The sequence below is a fragment of the Hemiscyllium ocellatum genome, chromosome 23, assembly GCF_020745735.1.
Source record: "Hemiscyllium ocellatum isolate sHemOce1 chromosome 23, sHemOce1.pat.X.cur, whole genome shotgun sequence".
In the NCBI taxonomy this organism is placed as follows: Eukaryota; Metazoa; Chordata; class Chondrichthyes; order Orectolobiformes; family Hemiscylliidae; genus Hemiscyllium; species Hemiscyllium ocellatum.
Window position 1 is genome coordinate 3,609,616 of NC_083423.1, and position 26,231 is coordinate 3,635,846.

Genomic DNA, 26,231 nt, shown 5'->3' on the forward strand with positions numbered 1-26,231 from the left:
GCGAGGTGCTGCATTTTGGGAAAGCAAATCTTAGCGGGACTTATACATTTAATAGTAAGGTCCGAGGGAGTGTTGCTGAACAAAGAGACCTTGAAGTGCAGGTTCATAGCTCCTTGAAAGTGGAGTCATAGGTAGATAGGATAGTGAAGAAGGTGTTTGGTATGTTTTCCGTTACTGGTCAGAGTACTGAGTACAGGAGTTGGGAGGTCATGTTGTGGCTGTACAGGACATTGGTTCGGCCACTGTTGGAATATTTCCCGTGGAAAAGATGTTGTGTAACTTGAAAGGGTTTAGAAAAGATTTTCAAGGATGTTGCCAGGTTTGGAGGATTTCTGCTATAGGGAGAGGCTCAACAGGCTGGGACTGTTTTCCCTGGAGCGCCGGAGACAGAGGGATGACCTTACAGGGTAAATAGGCAAAGTCTTTTCCCTGGAGTTGGAGAGTCCAGAACTAGGGGGCATAGGTTTAGGGTGAGAGGGGAAAGATATAAAAGAAATCTACCTGGCAACTTTTTCACACAGAGGGTGGTACATGAATGGAGTGAGCTACCAGAGGAAGTGGTGCATGCTGGTACAATTTCAACATTAAGAGACATTTGGATGGGTATATGAATAGGAAGTGTTTGGAGGGATTTTGGCCGGATGCTGGCAGGTGGGAGTACATTGGGTTGGGATATCTGGTTGGCATGGACAGGTTGGACTGAAGGGTCTGTTTCCATGCTGTACATCTCTATGACTCTATAACATCAATTGTACTTAACTACATATCATCAGGAAAGTATCCTGCTCTATCTTTTCTTGAACCACACACTCCTTCTTTCACTTCGTATAAAGCTACAAAGGAATACCAGTTGGCTATCTCCTGCCCTCTCTCACAATAATGATTTGCTCTCCAAGGTCAAATGACCAAATTCCTGATGGGATCTGATTGCAGCAACATAACCTTTGGATATGTAATCTTACTAAGCAGCACTTAAGTACTTTGTCACTTACCTTCTGTAAAGCTCACAGCCAAGCACGAAATTATTACATAGCTTTAACTGCAATAAATTGTGTTTAAATAGCACCCTTAACACAGCAATCAGTACCAAGGCACTTTATGGGAGTATTTCATTATAAAATATGCCACTGAAGGATAGAAGGATTTACTCAGTCAGACATCCAAAAGAGAAGAACAGCATTTCGCTTCAGTTATTTTTTGGCAAACTTATACCACAAGCTGAACTGCCGTATGCATGAGCCAAATATTCTTGGGAAAGGCACCAGGCTAAAGATGGTGGAAATAAACATTTCCTGCTATTATTAAAAAGCTCCATGGCGTGCAGTGGTTATTAGAGCAGAACAAGGAAGCCAGGCTGTGATAGTCCCAGATTTGATCAAATAATCCACAGGATATAATCACCCAGCCCCTGAAATAAATGTCAGATATTCAGAGGAGGGGTCAAAGCAGCAATGGCATCTGGGAGACAGTTAGCAAGAGCCCTCAGAGGAGAAACAAAAAGAGAAAGTAAGTTATAGGAAGAGCCATAAGTTATGCATTTTTCATATTTTAAAAACATTAAGCACTGTCACACTGAAGAACAATGATAGGTTCTTACCAGTCTTTCATTCTGCTAATAGCCCCATGGCTCTTTTGTTTATGACAGCATTTCACCAATAAATATGAGCACACTGAGTGATAAAGAGTCACTGACAGGATTTGTTTTCATTTTATCCCAGCCCCTCCCTCTTCCTAGAACCATTTGGCTCTCATTCTGTTAAACAGGAATCCAACACAAGGCACTAACCACCAACAATCAGCACAAGGGACGACAACTTTGCAAGGATCAGAAAAGCAGTCCAAACAAATAATTTTCTTCCCCAAGACATCGCTCAGAAGTTTGAAAGTCATCCAAAAAACAGGTGCTGAAGGGTACACATTACAAATTCTACTGATCAGAGTTTAACAACTCATCCGCAAAAGGAGGAAAACGCCAAGATGTTTCAAATTTTAAAGAGTCATTCTGTCCCTCCCATAAATATCAGCAATCCAACCCTTATCCAACTGAATCCAGGCAAAACTGACAGGATGATACTTGATTAAGCTAACAATAGTTACTTTTACAAAAAGTAATTTATATTCTCACTTAAATATTGTTCCTCCCACGCACAAGGACAAAGAAACTTAGTTAGGCCATCAGACAAGATGAGCTGTAGCTTCCTGAAAGAAAAGTTGGCAAGCTCGTATAAAAGAAGGGACACTTTCAAGATTACAAGTGTACCTGCTTCCTTCAGTTAAAAATCACTCAGTGTAGAAATTTATACACAGGACTCTCTTTGGCTACGAATCAAGGATAAAGTTCACATTTGCGAACATTATTCACTCAACAAATTAAGACTTGAGACATTATCTTAAGACAGAACTTACCATAAATGTAGTTTCTGGCATATGATCACCTTAAATTATTGAGAATTTCTTTCAGGATACTGGGGAAATAAAGAAATAGTCAAGCAGCCATTCACCTGAGGAATGACATTCACTCATTGGATTGCTTTGATATCGACACATCACCAATGCCATCTTCACTCAGACCACCATGTCAGTAACCTGTTGCCAATCCCTGAAATCTATTTAACTTTGTTTGAGCTTCATATCCAAATGCTGCACTGCACCACAATGATTGACTTCACCTCCAGATTGTCACACATTCCGGCTTCTACCGCACACAGTTTGCTGTTGAATCCATGGTAAAATCACCTCTCAAACTGACAATTGTACAATATTCAGCACCATTCACAATCCCTCAATAAGTGAAGCAGTCAATGGTCACACACAGCAAGACTGGATAATAATCATGCTACTGGCTAAAACAGCAACTCAGATGCTAGGAACACTGGTGATAAGTTACCTCCTGACTCCTCAAAACCTTTCCACCATCTACAAGGCACAACTCACAAGAGAGAGGAAGTGAGGACTGTTGAATCCCATTCCTGATGAAGGGCTTATACCCAAAACATTGACTCTCCTGTTCCTTGGATGCTGCCTGACCTCCTGTGCTTTCCCAGCGCCACACGTTTTGACCCGGATTGTCAGCATCTGCAGTCCTCACTTTCTCCTGGATGAGTGCAGCTCCAACAACACTAAAGAGGCTTGACACCATCCAGGACAAAGCAGGCCACTTGATTGGTACCACATCCACAAACATCCACACCATCCACCACTGACGCTCAGTAGCAGCAATGTGCACTATCTACAAGACACACTCTAGCAACTCACCAAGACTCCGTAGACAAATCATTTCAAATCCATGACCACTTTCACCTAGAAGGACAAAGAAAACCCCATCACTCCAAAGCCACTCACCATCTAATGTGAAAATATATCACCATTTCTTTTGAGTTTCAGGATTTTAACTTGGTGACACTTTCTCCTAACACCAAGATTGTGCCTCTACCACATAGTTTGCAGCAGTTCTAGGTGATAGCTCCCCACCACCTCCTGAAGAAAATCTAGGCGTGAGCAATAGACGTCCACATCCATAATTGAAAGAAATAAATAAAAACTTCCAATGCTGACTCCCATCAATCTCAAACAATTACTCTGCTCCACATATCCTATTCTGTGCAATGCTCGTTACTCTTTACTTTGGTACTTACTGGTGTAGAAAGGTTTCCAGTCTTCCTTTGTCAGAAGTTAAAATTCTCATCCACATAGGTCATAATTTCCCACAGCCAACTAACTGCTACCAGCTCTCCCATGCCATCTCTCTGCATTCAATGGTTTGTCTGACTCTGACATTTATGCTTCACCACCTCCCTTCCCTGACCCATTGATAGCTATTCAACAGTCAAGACCCCACACTCTCGGACCCTCTTCCTGAAGCCCTACACTTTTCTATTCACTTTTACGTGCTGTTTAAGAGCCATCTCTTCAACAAGCTTTCAGTTATCCCTCTTTATTATGAAATCCATTTTTGATGGAGTTGCACATCTTCACTGTAGATGTTCATCGATGCTAAAGACACGACACATAAAAAAATTGTTGTAATTGCTCCTTTCAGCATTAATGTTCAGCTTCAACTATTTTAATCCACACATTTTATTAATCGCAGTTAGATTAGGGCACAGATGAACAAACAAAATCTTCAAGATTTGACTCCAAACTTTTGGCCATCTTTCATATACAGAACTCTCACTTTCCATACAAGAGTCAGATCCTTAGCTCTTAAATTCAGCATCAAACTGACACTCAACCCACAGCACAACACAAGAGCAGTCAGTGTGATAAAACCAGAGGTCGAGGGCAACAAACAGGGAACTTTGCTTTGCATCTTACCAGTGCCATGCAGTGTTTGATCACATTAATTGGTACTAAATAGGTACAGCGTTCAATTCCCACAATGGCTGAAGTTACCAGGAGGAATTCTCCTTCTTAGCCTCTCCCCTTCCCTAAGGCATGGCGACCCCAGGGTTAAACCCCCACCACCTGTCTCCTTCTGATGAGAGAGTAGTCCCATGGTCGGATAGGACCACAGCAACTTTACCTTTCATTTTGTTTTGTGAAAAAGTAAACATATTTCCAGCATTGACATCGAACATTAAAGTAACCAGGAAAAAAGGCTTTAAAACTATCAAGTCAAGAGCATTCTTTTATTTTTAAAAGGCTAGAAATGATTGGTACTAGCCCATATATTTGTTTTAAATCTTTTGCTTAGCTGTCATATCCTGAGGGGCCTGTCTTGAAATAGCTATTAATTCACTGGGCAACAACCCAAATTAATATGAGCAGGCATTAGCTAAGTAATGGTATACATTAATGACTTTGCTTAAGCTCTGTATATTTAAATGGAGCTCAATTTCATCAAAAGTTGTTTCAGGGAGATACCTGCATCAACTTGACAGCGATGTTCACATTTGACAAAACAATTTGCTCAGCTTTTCTCTACGCAGAATCATTTTTTTCCCAGGGAGAAAGAATAAATCTTTTAACAGCTCAGCTGATTGAATTGAGTTCACTGTTTACAATCACCCTATTTTTAAAACAGAGGCAACAATGGCACTAGTGCTATTATTGCTCGACTATTAGTCCAGGCAGCAGGTAATGTTCTGCATTCCTAGGTTCAAATCCTGCCATGGCAGAAGATAGAATTTGAATTCAACTAAATATCTGGAATTAAGAGTCTAATGATGTCTATGAAACTGTTGTTGACAGTCCAGAACAAAACCATCTGTATCTAGTCTAGTGCTACAAGTGATCCACGCAGTAATGTGATTGGCTGTTTAATGCCTATTTCCATACAGGATGGGCAATAAGCACTGGCCTGGCCAGCAATACCCATGTCCAGTGAACAAATAAAGAACAACAAAAAAAAAGAGGATGAAGCATAATCCCGGAATAACGAACTCAAATATCCTTCTTAGAACTTAGTCCAGCACAGTACAGGCCCTTTGGCCCACAACGTTGTGCTGAGCATTCATCTTAATCCAAGATCAACCTAACCTACACACCCCTCAATTTACAGCCGTCCATGTGCTGGTCCAGCAGTCACTTAAATGTCCCTAATGTCTCTGACTCTACTACCACCGCTGGCAGTGCGTTCCACGCACTCACCACTCTCTGTGTAAAGAACCTACCTCTGACATCTCCCCTATATCTTCCTCCAATCCTCTTAAAATTATGACCCCTCGTGACAGCCATTTCTGCCCTGGGGAAAGGTCTCTGGCTATCTACTCTATCGATGCCTCTCATTACCTTGTACCCCTCTATCAAGTCACCTCTCTTCCTTCTTCTCTCCAGTGTGAAAAGCCCTAGTTCACTCAACCTCTCTTCATAAGACATGCCCTTCCAATCCGGGCAGCATCCTGGTAAATCTCCTCTGCACCTTCTTTAAAGCCTCCACATTCTCCCTTTTATGAGGCGACCAGAGCTGGACACAATATTCCAAGTGTGGTCTCACTCGGGTTTTATGGAGCTGCAGCAAAACCTTGCAGCTCTTCCACTCAAACCCCCTGCTAATGAAAGCCAACACACCATACGCCTTCTTAATAACTCTATCAACTTGGGTGGCAACTTTGAGGGAATCTATGTATGTGGACCCCAAAGTCCTCCATACTGTTCCTCCACGCTGCCAAGAATCCTGTCTTTAACCCTGTATTCAGCATTCAAATTCGACCTTCCAAAATGAATCACTTCATATTTATCCAGGTTGAATTCCAATTGCCACTTCACAGCCCAGCTCTGCATCCTGTCAATGTCTTGTTGTAGCCTGCAACAGCCCTCGACACTATCTACAAGTCATTTATAAAAACTACAAAGAGCACAGGCCCAAAAGCAGATCCCCACAGGTCACCACTAGTCACTGACCTCCAGGCAGAATATTTTCCATCCACTACCATTCGCTGTCTTCTTTCGACCAGCCAATTCTGTATTCAGGCAGCCAAATGTCTCTGTATCCTATACATCCTAACTTTCTGAATAAGCCTACCTTGGGGAACCATATCAAATGCCTTACTGAAATCCATATACACCATATCCACTGCTTGACCTTCGTCATCTTTCTCATCACATCCTCAAGGAACCTAATAAGGCTTGTGAGGCATGACCTGCCCCTCACAAAGTCACGCTGACTATCTTTAGTCAAACTATGTTTTTCCAAATAGTCATAAATTCTATCTCTCAGAATCCTTTCCAGTACCTTGTTTACCACAGACGTAAGAAAGACTGACTGGTCTGTAATTCACAGGGATTTCGCTATTCCCTTTCCTGAACAGAGGAACAACATTCGCCTCTTTCCAATTATCTGGTACAACTCCCAGGCGCAGCAACCTCATTCCCCACTTCCCGTAGTAACCTTGGATATGTTTAGTCTGACCCTGGGGACTTATCTATCTTGATGCTTCCCAGAATTTCCAGCGCATCCATTTTCTTAATCTGTTCAAGACTATTAACTTGGTCCACAGTGTTCTCACTATCAACAAGTTCCCTCTCTTGAGTGAATACTGAAGCAAAAAACTCATTTATGGCCTCCCCTAATCGGTCCTATCCTCTCTCTGATCATTCTCTTATTCCTAGTATGGTGGCAAAATGTCTGCAAACGAATCTTCTAGCTCAACAAGCAAACCTATATTCAGATTCTCTTATTCCTCACATGAACACCTTTGGGTTTTCCCTAATCCTACCTGCCAAGGCTTTTTTGTGTCCCCTCCTGGCTCTCCTCAGTCCATTTTTGAGTTCTTTCCTAGCAACCCTGTAATCCTCTAAATCTGTGCCGGATCCTTGCTTCCTCAACCTTAAATAAGCTTCCTTCTTCCTCTTGTTGAGAAGCTTCTCTTCTCTTGTCACACAAGGCTCCTTCACCTTACTATTCCTTGCCTGTTTCAGTGCGACAAAGTTATCCAACACTCACAGCAAAAGCTCCTTAAACAGCCTCCACATTTCAGGTATGCATTTCCCATTGAACAATTGTTCCCAATTTATACCCCACGGCTCCTGTCTAATAGCAGTATAATGTCCTCTCCCCCAATTAAATACCTTCCCATTCTCCGCTGAGGGATGTGAATCTGTGGAATTCTTAACCACACAGAGCTATTGAGAGTGGATTATTAAGTATGTTCAAGGCTGAGATAGACAGATTTTTAATCAGGAAGGGAATCAAGGGTCATGGGGAAAAGGCACCAAGGTGGAGTCGAAGGTTATTAGGATCAGTCATGATCTCATTGAATCAGACAGAAACTCGATGAGTTGAATGACCTACTTCTGCTCCCAATAGACTGAACAGAAACAAAATACTGTAGATGCTGGAAATCAAATCAAGTCATAGTCTGGGTTACTCTTCAGAGGGTCAGTGTTGGGCTGAAGGGCCTGTTTCCACACTGTAGAGAATCTAATCTAATCTAAGGAAATTGCTGCAAGAATTCAGCAAGTCAGGCAGCAACTAGAGAGTTCAATTGTGACGGAGTTCCACTTTGACTCTCCAGCATTCTCAGTTTTATTTTACACAATAAGCTGGCAATGATTTTTGATGGAGGTTAATAATCACAGGTAAATGTCACTAATGAACATGAAAGCTGGCTGCAATGATTTATTTACCTGCAGTGTTCCAATGGAAATACTATGCACGCTCTATCCCTCCCCCCAACCTATCCCTTTAATCTTATTGTTTTCTGCTACTTCTCTTTAAGAGCATTCTTACAAACTAGGAATAGGAGTAGGCCAATCAGCCCCTGGAGCTGAAAATGTGTTGCTAGTTAAAGCACAGCAGGTTAGGCTGGTTAGGCAGCATCCAAGGAATAGGAAATTCGATGTTTCGGGCATAAGCCCTTCGTCAGGCTCTGGCCCGAAACGTCGAATTTCCTGTTCCTTGGATGCTGCCTAACCTGCTGTGCTTTAACCAGCAACACATTTTCAGCTCTGATCTCCAGCATCTGCAGACCTCACTTTTTACCCAATCAGCCCCTTGAGCCTTTCAATGGGACTATTGCTAATCCTTGGCCTAAACTCCATATCACTCCCTTTGATCCATATCCCTTAATATCTTTGCTTACTAAAAAAATCTGAGATTTAAACTTAACTACTGATCTAGCATCAGTTACCATTTGTGAAGACAGTTCCAAACATGAACCACTCTGCTTGGCATGAAGCTAAACTAACACATGCTGTCCAGTCATACAGTCAGAACAAAAGTTGAAGTTATAAGCCACTGGAGAAAAGTGAAATCCTGACTTTTTTCTAAACTGCATTGCACTATTCAAATAAAACTGCACATCCATTGCCAAGTTTCCATTTGTTTCACAATTCACCTGAAATCAACCAAATTAGTGGAAAAGGATGAGGAATCATAGACTTGTCGATCAAGTTCAAGAAACTGCTTTTAAAAAAATCCTTGCTTGATATTTGATTAATAACTGATGGTTTGGATCAATTCAAGAGTCGATAGATTACCTGACTCTTATTCTAAATTGTGATATGCTATTCTCTTTTATTTGGAGCCAGGACATATCCAGCGTAATTACCACAATCTTTATTTGGTTTAAAAATAGATCAAATTGGAATCTGGCTCCAATCTGCATTGATAAAACGAGCATGGCAAGTTTCCACTGGTTACACATGGTTATCACTGTTTAAGAAGGTCAATGTCAGAGGATCATAAAGGTCTACACCACAGTCAAAGACCCATCGGCCCATCTGTGTTGGTTAAAACAAACACCTAACCATTCTAATCTTCTTTTAATATGTTAAGGCACTGTTTGGCACATTTTTAAAGAAGTTATTTAATATCAGGAATCAGTCATTAACAGACCAAAGGATTATCTGGGCAATGTCAGCAACTAGCAGCCAGCAGCCAGCAGCCATTCGGAGGGGAAGACCTCATTGAGTAAACAATGACCCTTAAATCTCCATCCATTATAAGGATTACTGTTATTATCATAACACTAAGACCAACCACCTGGAAGCTCAATCTTCAGCAGGTACAGAACAGAAACTGAGGAGTACTTACATCAGTATAGTGCAATATCAGACTAAAGAGCTGGCTACAAATAAAATAGAATAGCATATCGCAATTTAGAATAAGGATCAGCTCAGACTATCGACTCCTGAATTGATCCAAACCATCAGTTATTAATCAAATATCAAGCAAGGATTTTTTTTAAGCAGTTTCTTGAACTTGTTTGACAAGTGGACTACTTGTACATCCCTGTATATGTGCTTTGAAATATTTGCCACAATTCAATTCAATAAACCTGCTAGACCAGTTTCTCTCCCTGGAGAAATCAGAACCTGTTTAAAAATAGCTGAATTACCACAACAAATTGACACAGGGTAGAAATGCAACACTTATTTTCTGATTCAAAATGAAACATTAAACTTTCATCTAATAAAAACAGGAAGTGCTGGAGAAACTCAGGAGATCTGGCAGCATCTGTGGAGAGAAAGCGGAGTTTACATTGAGAGTCCAACATTTCTCTTCTTCACAACTTAATTTATACATAATAGTTACATTCATGATCTCAGGGTGACCCAAGGTACTTTGCAACTAATTAAAGTTAATCCCTGCTGCAGTGGGGGAAATGCAGCAGCTGAATTGTACACAGCAGGCTCCCAAAAACAGCAACCAAGTTCAACAATGAGATCATTGGTTCGAGATGTTGTCTGAGTATTGGATATTGACCAAATTACCATGTGAGATACTCTGCTCTCCTGTGAATGGTGCAATGCAACTCCAAAAGGTACTTGAGTTCTCATTTAACATCCCATCCAAAAGACAGCTCCTTCAACACTACAGTGCTCCATTAGTAGTGCACTGAAGCACTTACTTGAATTAGGTGCTAAATTGGAGTGATATTTGAATTGGCAAACTTCTGATTTGGAGATGAGAATATTCAGCCAAGGTTGACATTGAACAAATATTAAAGGAAGAAGTACCTATTCAACTTAATTAAGACCATAAGAAATAGGAACAGGAGTAGGCCATTCAGCCCGTCAGGTGTGCTTTAATGACTGATCTGATAATTATTCGCTGCAAATTCCTGCCTTATTCCCCTAGCGTTTGATTCACGTACTGATTAAATATCTATCTATCTCCGCTCTTATTATACTTAAAGTCTCTTTTTATTCATTCTTAAGACAGTGGTCACTGACAACATGAACGTGAGGACTGCAGATGCTGGAGATTAGAGTTAAGAGTGTGGTGCTGGAAAAGCACAGCAGGTCAGGCAGCATCCGAGGAGCAGGAGAATCGATGTTTCAGGCAAAAGCCCTTCATCAGGAATGATCTAGGGCTTGACTTTTCCAGCACCACACTCTCGACTCTGAACTCCAGTACCTGCAGTCCTCACTTTCCTCCAGTTGATTTTAACCTCACTGCGAAGTCTCTTCCAAAGATGCCTACCTTGAAGAAGTTCTCCTCTCTCTACAAGAATCTCAGGGAGTCCATCTCTCACTGCAACGCCCAGATCCTCTCCTCTGCCCTGAAGCTCTTCAGTCATGTCTCACTGACAAGGCTGACAACTCTTATCCATCCCACCTTCCTGAGAAGCAGGTGATACACTGAGAGTCTCAGTAACCTCAGAATGCAGTCAGGTTAGGAGATGACAACATTGTGGGAGTACAGTTATTCCTCAGCTAGATTTAGGGAAATTCAGCAGATTTCCTTTCAGTGAAGGGATCAGATATCCTGTTAGCTTTTTCATTTCCTTTCCTAATCAATATCAGTATTTTATCTCAGACTTACTTATTTGTTTTCAACTGAAAATAAATTCTCAAGCTATCATAATGGAAACTGCACACTCTCAACTACTAGTTTAGAAGCATAATGATCACAGTGCCACACCCTTCAATCTAAACCTGAAAATGAAGAAATCAGAATTTTTTTCCCTACATTTACAAATTTATTGGAATCCATATATAAATATGTCCATTAACAACCAGCCAATGAGTATATTTTTGTTAGATTACTTACAGTGTGGAAACAGGCCCTTTGGCCCAACAAGTCCACACCGACCCGCCGAAGCGCAAACCACCCAGACCCATTCCCCTACATTTACCCCTTCACCTGACACTACGGGCAATTTAGCATGGCCAATTCACCTAACCTGCACATCTTTGGACTGTGGGAGAAAACTGGAGCACCCGGAGGAAACCCACGCAGACATGGGGAGAATGTGCAAACTCCACACAGTCAGTCGCCTGAGGCGGGAATTGAACCTGGGCCTCTGATGCTGTGAGGCAGCAGTGCTAACCACTGTGCTGCCCACAATGAATCACCTTCGAGCCGGAATCGAACCAGCGATCTAAGGACGTCTCTGTTAACTCTACAGTCCGACGCTCTACCAGCTGAGCTATCGAAGGAGAACTATATATTCTACACATCCAGTTCTATCAATATTCACAATGCTTTTTGCATCTTCCTCATGTGAATAAAGCATATTTCCTTTGTTCTAGTGAGAGTGTCAATCAGAACCACAAGAAACACTATGAATATTTTAATTCAGTTTTCAAATTGGAAACAATGTAAATAAAACATGTTAATTCCATGTCTTAGTACATTACATGGCAAAACCTGTAACATTACCCAAGCAGGGTCAGACATCACATGACACCAGGCTATTGTCCAACAGATTTATTTGAAATCACAACCTTCATCAGGTAACGAAGGAGCAGCACTCCGAAAACTTGCCATTTCAAATAAAACTTTGGACTATAACCTGGTGTTGTATGACTTCTGACATTGTCCACCCCAGGAGAAAGTGAGGACTGCAGATGCTGGAAATCAGAGCTGAAAAATGTGTTGCTGGAAAAGCGCAGCAGGTCAGGCACATCCAAGGAGCAGGAGAATCGACGTTCCGGGGTTCTGTCCTGGTGGTGATTGGAGGGGCGGGGTTCAAGGGCAGAGGAGCGGGAAGTGGGGGAGATGCGGTGGAGCGCATCATCAACCACATCTGAGGGAAATCGAGGTCTTTGAAGAAGGAGACGATCTGGGTTGTTCAGTATTGGAATTGGTCCTCCTGGGAACAGATGTGGCGGAGGTGAAGGAATCACCACCAGGACAGAACCCTTCTGGTTCTCACCTACCATCCCACAAATCTCCAGATACATTGTATCATCCTTCTTCATTTCCACCACCTCCAAACAGATCCCACCACCAAGGATACATTTCCCTCCCCTCCCCTATCAGCGTTCCTGAAAGACCACTCCCTCCGTGACTCCCTCATCAGGTCCACACCCCCGACCAACCCAACCTCCACTCCCGACACCTTCCCCTGCAACCGCAAGAAATGCAAAACTTGCACCCACACCTCCCCCCTCAATTCCCTCCAAGGCCCCAAGGGACCCTTCCATATCCGTCACAAATTCACCTGCACCTCCACACACATCATTTACTGCATCCGCTGCACCCGATGTGGCCTCCTGTACATTGGGGAGACAGGCCGCCTACTTGCAGAACGTTTCAGAGAACACCTCTGGGTCACCCGCACCAACCAACCCAATCACCCCGTGGCTGAACACTTTAACTCCCCCTCCCACTCCGCCAAGGACATGCAGGTCCTTGGCCTCCTCCATCGCCAGACCATGGCAACACGATGCCTGGAGGAAGTGCACCTCATTTTACGCCTAGGAACCCTCCAACCACAAGGGATGAATGCAGATTTCTCCAGTTTTCTCATTTCCCCTCCCCCCACCTTATATCAGTCCCAACCCTCGGACTCAGCACCGCCTTCTTGACCTGCAATCTTCTTCCCAACCTCTCCGCCCCCACCCCCTCTCCGGCCTATCACCCTCACCTTAACCTCCTTCCACTTATCGCACTCCTGACGCTCCTCCCCAAGTCCCTCCTCCCTACCTTTAATCTTAGCCTGCTTGGCACACCCTCCTCATTCCTGAAGAAGGGCTTACGCCCGAAATGTCGATTCGCCTGCTCCTTGGATGCTGCCTGACCTGCTGCGCTTTTCCAGCAACACATTTTTCGGTATTGTCCACCCCTGTCCAACACTGGCACCTCCACATCATAACCCAAATAGATATCCAAATGTGAATTATTGCCTTTATTTGATCTTTATTCATAGCTCACCCGAATTCAACACAACCAGGTCGACAGATTGCTCTGTGAAGCTTTGAACAGACAGCTTTATTTTATGTAAATGTTTACATTTTTCATCCCTTTGCTATAGGACTCACCACTAGATATTTCCTTAGAATTTCCTCTATCTCAGGAAATTTAAATATAATTATTCATGTTTAACACAGAGGTGTATTTCCATCCAGTAAGTACATGTTTGAACATCGTGTCATTGTTCTGATTAAATCAATCAATCAGCAGTTGTTAGTCATGCACTGTTTTAAAAATTGGATTTTGCATTTAATTAAAATAAGGAACTTACAAACACCTAAGAAACACGTTCATTTAAATAACTTTAGCTCATATCAGTCTTAAACCATTCTAAAACTGACTTCATCAATTCTTTTAGTTAAGCACTTTCGGATTTTAACATCCTGGATCTGAGATAAATTTGAAAAGGCCATGAGGAGGGCTCTTGTAGTGCAGTGGTAGTGTCCTACCTAGAGCCAAGGGGCCTAGGTTCAGGTCCCATCAGCTATCTAATAGCAATTCTAAACAGGCTGATTACAAGCTATCTAAAAAGTCCACAGTTCAAGAACGAGTGTGGCACTGAGCTACTTCTGAAGCAGAGTTTTTCCCACATTATTGCCTCTCACCAGCACTGCACTGTGAGATCCACTCTGTCGTTTTGTTCCCAGCTTCTGGCACCAATAACTGCTTCTTTCAGACTCCATAACCTTTTTAAGGCTTTGGGTTAGTGTTTGCTCAGCTTCTTGGTTGCAAGGCATGGGATAAAATCTGTACTGCAGAGTTTACAAGTAAAGTGACATGATTTAGATCCAGTGTGATCTCAATCTGCTAATCACTGCCAGGCTAGCTACACCTGCCTCTTTGTTCACAGGTACGTGCCCCAACTCCATACATCAACGACTGCGTCAGTGCTACATCCTGCACCCAGGCTGAACTGAGACAGTTCATCGGCTTCACCCACAACTTCCACCCTGCCCTTAAATTCACTTGGTCTATCTCAGACACCTCCCTCTACTTTCTTGACCTCTCTGTTTCCATCTCTGACAAAAGTTGACAGACTGACATTTACTATCAACCCACAGACTCTCAACCAGATCATGCCCATCACAGAATCAGGACTACATCTCCTCCCACCCTGTATCCTGTAAGAACTCCATCCTGTTTTCCCAATTCCTCCAGCTCTGTCACATCTGCTCTGGCAAAGAGACATTCCACACCCAAGCAACAAAGATGTCCACCTATTTTGAACAATGTGCTTTCTCTCCCCAACATTATCCAGACAGCACTCTACCACCCCTCCTCCATTCACCACTCCACTGCTCTAAACCACCCATCCCTCCAAACTTAATAAAGACAGGAGGCCTCTTGTCCTTACTTTCCACCCTACCAGTCTCTGTATCCAACGCATCATCCTTAGACACTTCCAACAACTCCAAGTAGACCCCACTACCAAGAACATCTTCCCCTCCCCTCCTCTTTCTCCCTTCTGCAAGAACCATTCCCTTCGCCAATCCCTGGTTTGTGCCACTGTCCCCACCGACTCCCCCCACCCCCCCAAACCCCCAGGTACCTTCCCCTCCAACCTGAAAAGATGCAAAACCCACTGGTACACCACCTACCTCACCTCCATCCAGGGCCCCAAACAGACCCTTTCAGGTGAGACAGAGGTTCACCTGCCTCTCTTCCATCCTAGTTTACTGCATCTGGTTTTCCTGGGAACATCAGGGAGACCAAACATAAACTAAGGGAATATTTCACCAGGCATCTCAGCCAGGCCCAAAGGGGCCGATCACACCTCCCAGTCACCATCCATTTTAATTCCCCAACCACTTCCTCTCCGACATGTCCACCCTTGGCCTCCTCCATTGCCACAATGAATCAGACTACAAACACCTCATCTTCTGCCTGGGCAGCCTACAGACATTGAGCCTACAGGCACTGGGTTCTCCAATTTCAAATAATCTTTCCACTTATCCCCCAACTCTCTTTCCAACCCTGCCTCCTCCCTTCCATTCTCCTTCCAATCCTTCCTTCGAGCTACCCTCCCATCGACAAGAAGATCCCACTACTTGTGTTCACCTAACACTACCTCACCACATCCCCTACTCTTTATCCATAACTCCCCCTACACCCACCCCCTGTCCTGAAGAAGGATTATACCTGAAACATTGACTTCTCCAGCTCCTGATAAAGGGCTTATGCCCGAAACATCAACTCTCGTGCTCCTCAGATGTTGCCTGACCTGTTGTGCTTTTCCAGCAACACACTTTTTGGCTCCACCTCCTGATGTTACCTGGCTTGCTGTGTTCTTCCAGCCTCCTGTTTGTCTACTTTGGATTCCAGCACCTGCAGGGTTTTTTTGTCTCTAATTACTACCAGGCGGCTTCATTATGTTTTATTCGATAGAGTGATGAAAGTAAATGGTCCTGGCCAGAGAGTGGGTAGCTATTCTGATACAATAAAATTATAGCTGAAGAGGGAAATAAATGAAGCCTTTATTTTCAATACATTATACAAAATGAAACGTCAACCTCGGAGCATGTAGACCATTCCGCCCATCGAGTCCCCTCCACCATTCAGTGAGATATGGCCTGATCTGATAGTCCTCAACTCCACGTTCCTGCCTTTTCCCTATGACCATTCCCTTTCCAGTTAAAAATCTGTCGGAAGATTGGGTACATCGGGGAAATAAAATTGTGATGATGGGATCAACAATCATGTACAGAGACTGAGCAAACTGAATGAATGCATTCAGCTTTGATCATTAGCCGTTAAATTGCTGATTTCTGTCAAAATTTGAAACACATTTTATTTTAATAAGCAACATTATTAAAATTATTGACATAATTTCCTCTCCAAATAGTGTTGTTTTAACACTGTGCAAATTAGAAGTTAACTTCATCAATTACATTTTGAATTTAGCAAATGCAAATATGAACATCAGACAATAAAAAATTCTTCTCACTAAGTAATAATATTGATTTATTCAACACTTAATAAAGTACATTCAGGAGTAATCTCACTAGCAGCAATACTAATGTAATGAGGTAGCCTTATTGTTATAGTTGTCTCATTACCCCAGTCTCATTACTCCTAATCTTAACACTCCAATCAGATTCTCTTGTATTAATGAGCAGTGGCAACTTCCATTTTCTTCCATTGCCTCGCACAATTTAATTGGGATTTTCTGGCAAAATACACTAAGCTTATAAAATCAAACACCATGCAATAAGTTATACAGTACCCTTTTAGCTTCACATCAATCAGCAACATGGGAGCATCTTCATCACAGAGACTGCAGCAGTTCAAGAAGGCAGCCCATCACCACTTAAGAATAAGCAATAAATCCCAGCCTTATCCCAAACCTTAAGTTTTAAAATTATTTTATCACATTATTTTGAAACAATATCCAACAAATTACTAAAAACCTCGATTACGAGACAACCGTCAAGTAATTACGCATTCTTCAAAGGAGAAATTCTCCAAGTCACCTGTCATTCTGACCTGAAACCATAACACCATTCTTTCACTGTTGTTGGAGCAAAATTCTGGAACTGCCTCCCTAATAACACTGCAATGGATCAAGGTAGTAGCTCACCACCAGCTTCACCAAGCTAATTAAAGCTGACCAAAGCCAGCACCACCCACTCCAACGAATAAATCAAAAGGAAAATGAATTCCTTCATTCAAAAGGTTCTGAATCTTTTCAATTCTCTTCCCTGGTGATTGTGGATGCTCAACTTTTGAAATTATTCAAGCTTGAGATAGAGAGAATCTTTGCCTGTAGGCATGAGGGATATGGGGAATGGAAAGTGAAGTTCAGGCTGAAGATGAATCATGTTCTACATAAAGAGTATAGCAGGGTGAAGGGGCCTAATGCTCTAACACTGCTCCTGTTTCTTGACATCCAATTTTCTTTATAACCTAATAACTAATTTTCCAAACCCTTTTAGTTCTGAAGAAGTCATATTGGACTCAAAATGTTAACTTTATCAGTACATTTCTACTTTTATTTCAGATTTCCAGGATTTACACTACTTTGCTTTGGTTTTATTACAATTTATTCATACGCTGCAATACCACACACACACCCATTACCACAGCTCTTCAAGGACAGCTGGGTCAATGTGCTACAATATGTCTTTGATACTTTCAAACCCCTTTAGGGAATCACCACACCCTACCTTAACAATCTTCTCAAGAACAAAGTTCCAACAAGCACCTTTTAACACCAATTTATTCCCCAGTCCCTTGCACCAGGGATTTGAGTCATGACCTATTTTAATTCCATTCTCAAGATTGCTCCTCACTTAGAAACATTTCCTTCAAAAAGTCAGTAGTCAAATAAACATTTTCTCCCTTCTGTCTTTCCTACCTTTTCAGCCAGGTTCGATTCCCGCCTCAGGTGACTGTCTGATTGGAGTTGGCACATTCTCCCCGTGTCTGCATTGGTTTCCTCCGGGTGTTCCAGTTTCCTCCCACAATCCAAAGATGTGCAGGCCAGGTGAACTGGTTAAGCTAAATTGCCCATAGTGTTAGATGCATTAGTCAGGAGTAAGTATGGGGTGTGTAATGGGTCTGGGTGGGTTGATCTTGAGGGTTGATGTGGACTGGTTGGGCCGAAAGGCCTTTTTCCACACTGTAGGGAATCTAATCTAATCAGCTTTTCCACTGCACAATACAACTAAGCCATTTCGCTCTGACGTTAGAGTGAGTGCTGTAGTAATGTTAATGTATCACTGCAATTCCCAGTCATGTGTGAATCTGGCAGCAGGTGACTCTACATTACAGCAAAAGACATGGGAGCAGAAGTAGGCCAGTCAGCCCATCAACCAGCTCTGCCATTCAATGAGCGAATGGCTGGTCAGATAATCCTCAACTCTACTCTCTAGCCGTTTCCTTATAAATGTTGGCTATTTACTGATTGAAAATCTCAGCCTTGAATATACTTAATGGCCAAATATCAACAGCCCTCTGCAGTAAAGAATTCCAGAGATTCACAACTCTCTTAAGAGATGAAATTACTCTTCATTTCTGTCTTAAATGTGTGACCCTTTATTCCGAGATAAATGTTCTCAAGTCCAAGAGTCACACTCCATAAGATCATAAGACATAGGAGTGGAAGTAAGGCCATTCGGCCCATCGAGTCCACTCCGTCATTCAATCATGGCTGATAGGCATTTCAACTCCATTTACCAGAATTCTCCCCGTAGTCCTTAATTCCTTGTGACATCAAGAATTTATCAATCTCTGCCTTGAAGACATTTAGTGTCCCGGCCTCCACTGCACTCTGCGGCAATGAATTCCACAGGCCCACCACTCTCTGGCTGAAGAAATGTCTCCGCATTTCTGTTCTGAATTGACCCCCTCTAATTCTAAAGCTGTGTCCACGGGTCCTCGTCTCCTCACCTAACAGAAACAATTTCCTAGCGTCCACCCTTTCCAAGCCATGTTTTATCTTGTAAGTTTCTATTAAGTCTCCCCTTAATCTTCTAAACTCCAATGTATACAATCCCAGGATCCTCAGCCGTTCCTCGTATGTTAGACCAACCATTCCAGGGATCATCCGTGTGAATCTCTGCTGGACACGCTCCAGTGCCAGTATGTCCTTCCTGAGGTGTGGGGACCAAAACTGGACACAGTACTCCAAATGGGGCCTAACCAGAGCTTTATAAAGTCTCAGTAGCACAACGGTGCTTTTATATTCCAACCCTCTTGAGATAAATGACAACATTGCGTTTGCTTTCTTAATCACGGACTCAACCTGCATGTTTACCTTTAGACAATCCTCGACTAGCACTCCCAGATCCCTTTGTACTTTGGCTTTACAAATTTTCTCACCGTTTAGAAAGTAGTCTATGCTTTTATTCTTTTTTCCAAAGTGCAAGACCTCGCATTTGCTCACGTTGAATTCCATCAGCCATTTCCTGGACCACTCTCCCAAACTGTCTAGATCCTTCTGCAGCCTCCCCACTTCCTCAGTACTACCTGCCTGTCCACCTAACTTCGTATCATCGGCAAACTTCGCTAGAATGCCCCCAGTCCCATCATCCAGATTATTAATATATAATGTGAACAGCTGTGGCCCCAACACTGAACCCTGCGGGACACCACTTGTCACTGGCTGCCATTCCAAAAAAGAACCTTTTATCCCAACTCTCTTCCTTCTGTCAGACAGCCAATCCTCAATCCATACCAGTAGCTCACCTCGAACACCATGGGCCCTCACCTTGCTCAGCAGCCTCCCGTGTGGCACCTTATCAAAGGCCTTTTGGAAGTCTAGATAGACCACATCCACTGGGTTTCCCGGGTCTAACCTACTTGTCACCTCTTCAAAAAATTCCAACAGGTTTGTCAGACACAACCTCCCCTTACTAAATCCATGTTGACTTGTTCTAATCAGACTCTGCTCTTCCAAGAATTTAGAAACCTCATCCTTATTGATGGATTCTAGAATTTTACCAACAACCGAGGTTAGGCTAATTGGCCTATAATTTTCCATCTTTTGTCTTGATCCTTTCTTGAACAAGGGAGTTACAACATCGATCTTCCAATCATCCAGGACTTTCCCTGACTCCAGTGACTTTTGAAAGATCTCAACCAATGCCTCTGCTATTTCCTCAGCCACCTCTGTTAGAACTCTAGGATGTATCCCATCGGGGCCAGGAGATTTATCAATTTTAAGACCTTTTAGCTTTTCTAGCACTTTCTCTTTTGTAATGGCAACCATACTCAACTCAGCCCCCCTGACTCCCTTTAATTGTTGGGATATTACTCATGTCTTCCACTGTGAAGACTGACGCGAAGTACTTGTTAAGTTCTCCTGCTATTTCCTTATCTCCCATCACTAGGCTTCCAGCATCAATTTGAAGTGGCCCAATGTCTACTTTTGCCTGTTATTTGTTTCTTATGTATTGAAAGAAACTTTTACTATCATTTCTAATATTACTGGCTAGCCTACATTCATATTTGATCCTCTCCTTCCTTATTTCTCTCTTTGTTATCCTCTGTTTGTTTTGGTATCCTTCCCAATCTTCTGATTTCCCACTGCTCTTGGCCACTTTATAGGATCTCTCTTTTTCTTTAATACATTTCCTGACTTCCTTTGTCAGCCATGGCTGTCTAATCCCTCCCTGGATAATCTTTCTTTTCTTGGGGATGAACCTCTGTACAGTGTCCTCAATTATACCCACAAACTCCTGCCATTTTTGCTCTACTGTCTTCCCCACTAGGCTCTGCTTCCAGTCTATTTTTGTCAGTTCCTCTCTCATGCTCTCATAATTACCTTTATTTAACTGTAACACTATTACATCCGATTTTGCCTTCTCTCTTTCAAACTGCAGACTCACAAGGAAAAATAACCTATCCACATCTACCCTGTCAAATCCGTAGGAATCTTAAATATTTCAATAAGGTATCCTCTTATTCTGCTATACTCCAACAGTAAAAGGCGCAATCAACTCAATCTGTCCTCATAAGATAGTCCCTCTATACCCAGTATCAGCCGAGAGGACCTTCCAATGCCAGTATATCTTTCCTTGGGCGAGGGTCCCCAAAATTAGAATTAGAATCCCTACTGTGTAGAATCAGGCCCTTCGGTGCAAAACGTCCACACCAACCCTCCAAAGAGTATCCCACCCCGACCCATTCCCCTATATTTATCCCTGACTCATGCCCCAAACTGACACATCTCTGAACACTGTGGGTAATTTAGTATGGCCAATTCACCTAACCTGTATATCTTTGGATTCTGGGAGGAAACCCATACAGACACAGGGAGAACATGCAAATTCCACCCAAGACTGGAATGGAACCCACGTCCCTGGCACTGTGAGGCAGCAGTGCTAACCACTGAGCCACTGTGCTGCCCTAACTGTGCACAGTCTCCCAGCTGTGGTCTGATACCTTTCACCAGTTATTGCTGGGTTCTCAGCAATGTTGGAAGGCAGGAAATCTCTCCCGGCTGCTACACTGTCTCTCTGAGATTTCTCTGGATACCTTTAGCAAAACATCCCTGGCTTTTTGTGATTCATGAACATGACTCCCAAATCCCTCTATAACATAGCTTTCTGTAATCTTTTTCCATTTAAATGATATTCAGCTCCTCTATTCTTCCTGCCAAAGCGCATAACCTCACCTTTTCCCACGGTATATTCCATTTGCCATATGTTCGCCTATTTGCTTAACTTGTCTCTATCCCTCTACAGATTTTGTACCATCCTGACCATTTGTCCTCCCACCTATTTTTGTGACATCCACAAACCTGGTGATAGTACATTCACAGTCCTCGTTAGAAAAGGTGGGTGGAGGGTATTGTACCAGAAAGAAATTTGATCTCAACTTCACTGCTGCCTTTTAACTGGATTCAGTGATGAGAGTAAGAATTTAAATTGAATACTGGGCCATTTGAATCTGCTATGACCATCTAGACCAAAATCTCACCTTGCACAAAGCAAAGATATAATATCAGAAAATATAAAGTGCTGGAGAAACTCTCCAGTTCTGGCACCATGGAGAGAGAAATGGGGTTAAAATTTTGAGTCAGATGTGACTCTTATTTGGAACTGGTTTGAAGTTCTGAAGAAGACTAATGTTGGTCACACCATGTTAATGCTGTTTCTCTTCCAGCAGATGCTGCCAGACCTGCTGAGTTTCTCCAGCACTTTCTGTTTTTATTTCAGATCTCCAGTACCTGCAGTACTTTGTTTCTGAGCAAGAACACAGAAACTCCTGATCTGGGTATCTCTGCAACTCACCCAATATATCCACTTGGAGAAAGTCAGGACGACAGGAAAGCCTGAAGAAGGGCTCATGCCCGAAACATCGACTCTCCTGCTCTTTGGATGCTGCCTGACCTGCTGCGCTTTTCCAGCAACACATTTTCAGCTCAATATATCCACTTCACTGCTACAGGAGTGTATGATCTATACTTTGGAGGTTTCTTGACTAGATATGGGCAAAATTGGCAAAGATGTGATGACCTAAGGAACTTGGAACTCCCCATAACCAAAAGCTGGCTGGGCTGTGAAGCCCATCTCCACGGTGTGGGCTGGTGAAGGAGCACAGAGCAGGACTGTAGCAGTGGAGAAGGAAAAGTTGGATTCTCTTTAAGTTACCCTATCCTTATCTTTCATTTTATTTTAAGTTAATGAGAATGGCAACAGTGAGAACGTTTTACTATATTTTATATTGAATACATGTGATAATAAATGATTCAAGCTTCAATATTCAATGCAAGGGTAAATTTAGATTGGATTGCCACAGACTATGAGTGCACTCTGGATTAGTGGTGCTGGAAGAGCACAGCAGTTCAGGCAGCATCCAACGAGCAGCGAAATCGACGTTTCGGGCAAAAGCCCTTCATCAGGAATAAAGGCAGAGAGCCTGAAGCATGGAGAGATAAACTGGAGGAGGGTGCGTGTGGGGAGAAAGTAGCATAGAGTACAATAGGTGAGTGGGGGAGGGGATGAAGGTGATAGGTCAGGGAGGAGAGGGTGGAGTGGATAGGTGGAAAAGGAGATAGGCAAGTAGGACAAGTCATGGGGACAGTGCTGAGCTGGAAGTTTGGAACTAGGGTGAGATGAGGGAAGGGGAAATGAGGAAACTGTTGAAGTCCACATTGATGCCCTGGGGTTGAAGTGTTCCAAGGCAGAAGATGAGGCGTTCTTCCTCCGGCGTCTGGTGGTGAGGGAGCGGCGGTGAAGGAGGCCCAGGACCTCCATGTCCTCAGCAGAGTGGGAGAGGGAGTTGAAATGTTGGGCCACGGGGCGGTGTGGTTGATTGGTGCGGGTGTCTCGGAGATGTTCCCTAAAGCGCTCTGCTAGGAGGCGTCCAGTCTCCCCAATGTAGAGGAGACTGCATCGGGAGCAACGGATGCAATAAATGATATTAGTGGATGTGCAGGTAAAACTTTGATGGAAGTGGAAGGCCCCTTTAGTGCCTTGGATAGAGGTGAGGGAGGATGTGTAGGCGCAGGTTTTACAGTTCCTGCGATGGCAGGGGAAGGTGGCAGGATGGAAGGGTGGGTTGTAGGGGGCGTGGACCTGACCAGGTAGTCACGGAGAGAACGGTCTTTGCGGAAGGCGGAAAGGGGTGGGGAGGGAAATATATCCCTGGTGGTGGGGTCTTTTTGGAGGTGGCAGAAATGTCTGCGGATGATTTGGTTTATGTGAAGGTTGGTAGGGTGGAAGGTGAGCATCAGGGGCATTCTATCCTTGTTACGGGAAACCCTACCTACTCCCACAGCTACCTGGATTACACCTCTTCCCACCCTACCTCTTGCAAAAATGCCATCCCGTATTCCCAATTCCTCCGCCTCTGCCGTATCTGCTCCCAGGAGGACCAGTTCCACCACAACACACCAGATGGCCTCCTTCTTTAGAGACCGCAATTTCCCTTCCCATGTGGTTAAAGATGCCCTCCAACGGATCTCGTCCACATCCTGCACCTCCGCCGTCAGACCCCACCCTTCCAACCGTAACAAGGACACCCACACCAATCAACCACACTGTCCCGTGGCACAACATTTCAACTCCCTCTCCCTCTCTGCCGAGGACATGGAGGTCCTGGGCTCCTTCACCGCCGCTCCCTCACCACCAGATGCCTGGAGGAAGAACGCCTCATCTTCTGCCTCAGAACACTTCAACGCCAAGGCATCAATGTGGACTTCAACAGTTTCCTCATTTCCCCTTCCCCCACCTCACCCTAGTTCCAAACTTCCAGCTCAGCACTGTCCCCATGACTTGTCGGACTTGTCCTACCTGCCTATCTCCTTTTCCACCTATCCACTCCACCCTCTCCTCCCTGACCTATCACCTTCATCCCCTCCCCCACCCACCTATTGTACTCTATGCTACTTTCTCCCCACATGCACCCTCCTCTAGCTTATCTCTCCACACTTCAGGCTCTCTGTCTTTATTCCTGATGAAGGGCTTTTGCCCGAAACGTCGATTTCGCTGCTCATTGGATGCTGCCTGAACTGCTGTGCTCTTCCAGCACCACTGATCCAGAATCTGATTTCCAGCATCTGCAGTCATTGTTTTTACCCATGAGTGCACTCTTCTCTATTATCGGTAAAATGCCATCAAACCATTAGTTAATATCCCGACTTTCCATTTTGACAATATGCATTCAGGGAATATTTATCCTTCTGCCGACAAAGGTATGTATTCACTCAACTCTTTCTGGCAAGCCCCACACTGGACTGTAATATGTCATGCTTATCTATAGTCGACACCTTGCCCAAAAATGTAAATTTGTTTAAATTCACACATATTAACTCAAAAATCTAAGAAAACTCAAGTCTTACAGCTTGTTGTCAGTTACCAATTCTCACAAGCACAGAAAGGTTAAAATTTAACTTTGAAACAGAGCAAGAAGACCAATCAATACTCTTCAATCATTCGTGAGTCACAAAGAACTGCCCAACAGAGGAATTTTCAGGCTCCTTTGTTCAACATGGCAATTCAGCAGTTTATGAATCCTAAGCAGAAAAATCTGGCAGAACCCGCTTCGACCACATTATTCAGAATGCACACAGTGCTCAGAGAATGGCAGGCATGACTTTAATCAAATCTACCATTGTGCAAGCACATCACTGATAAATCAAATTAAGAGATATACTGATGAATATGAAAACAAAATCACTGATCTGTGAGAAATATGTAAATTTATTAAATATAAACATGCAATGTGCCTGTGTTGACGGAATTTTCCCAGTCCCTGAACGACATGGGTAATGGTGATAAAGAATGGCTAGTTTGGAAAGATGAGATTCTCAAAGTCAAGAAATCGGTCCAACTTTCCACCCAAGGTTTGAACAGTAGACTGTGCAATGGCAGGAGGCCGATTTACAAACATTACCAACTCATTGCTACCTGCATTCACATCAGTTAATGCAGTTTGCCGCTCTCCCAGGCAGGGGAGACAGATTAGATAGTGACAATTCCTGACAAAGTTCTGAGCAGATACCTGGCAATTCTGGCTCGCTGCTCGCTCTTTCTTAACCGACAATATCTCAGGGTACGCTCCATGGGCAGTCAGTGTTTGTACCCAGCCCTCGCCCACACAAGTCAGCATTAGATACACAACACTGCACCATGGCATCACGGCATATCTCTAACCCACAGTTCCCCACTGCGGAGTGCACTGGCACTTTCCATGGCAATGCTGGTGTCAGGTTGGTATAGGGCCACCGAGCTCACTCACAGGTCTTTGTTTTCTTAGCACTCACTCACTCACTCAATATTACTTGGATGCTTACAGTGTCTCTGTGTTGCCTTGACTTTCTTTTTGCTTTTATGCGCTTTGCCACATCAGAACTTATACCTTAGTGTTATTTCTGTCTCGCCTTGCCTTTTGGCACAAAGCAAGGCAGTTTGTCATGGCTGTCAGCAGTGGACTGTGAAGGAGTGAATATGTTGCTGTGCTACGTCAGTGTTGCACCTACAATACATATCAGCTACAAACTCAGCAAACACACAGCACCTACTTCAAACAAAAGGCCATGTCTCAAAGTCTAAGGGGAGTAGTCCTCAGACAACTCCAGAAAGGTACTCGTCAGGCAGGAATCCCAATCTCTGTAATTAGTGCAGGGGTTTGGGCACTCGGGAGGGTCACAGCATCCACACCTGAACAATCTGGGGAGGGGTCAATGGTCAATCCTGTG

General features: G+C 43.5%; 1 protein-coding gene and 1 non-coding gene across 2 annotated transcripts in view; both read right to left on the minus strand.

Annotated features, from left to right (window-relative positions):
* The window catches only part of elapor2b (endosome-lysosome associated apoptosis and autophagy regulator family member 2b), a 127,599-nt gene that overhangs the window by 72,686 nt on the left and 28,682 nt on the right, over positions 1–26,231 (minus strand). The gene's annotated exons all lie outside the window — the stretch shown is intronic.
* On the minus strand, positions 11,741–11,826 carry trnay-gua (transfer RNA tyrosine (anticodon GUA)). The gene is given in 2 exon segments: positions 11,741–11,776; positions 11,790–11,826. It is a non-coding gene; the product is annotated as a tRNA-Tyr (tRNA).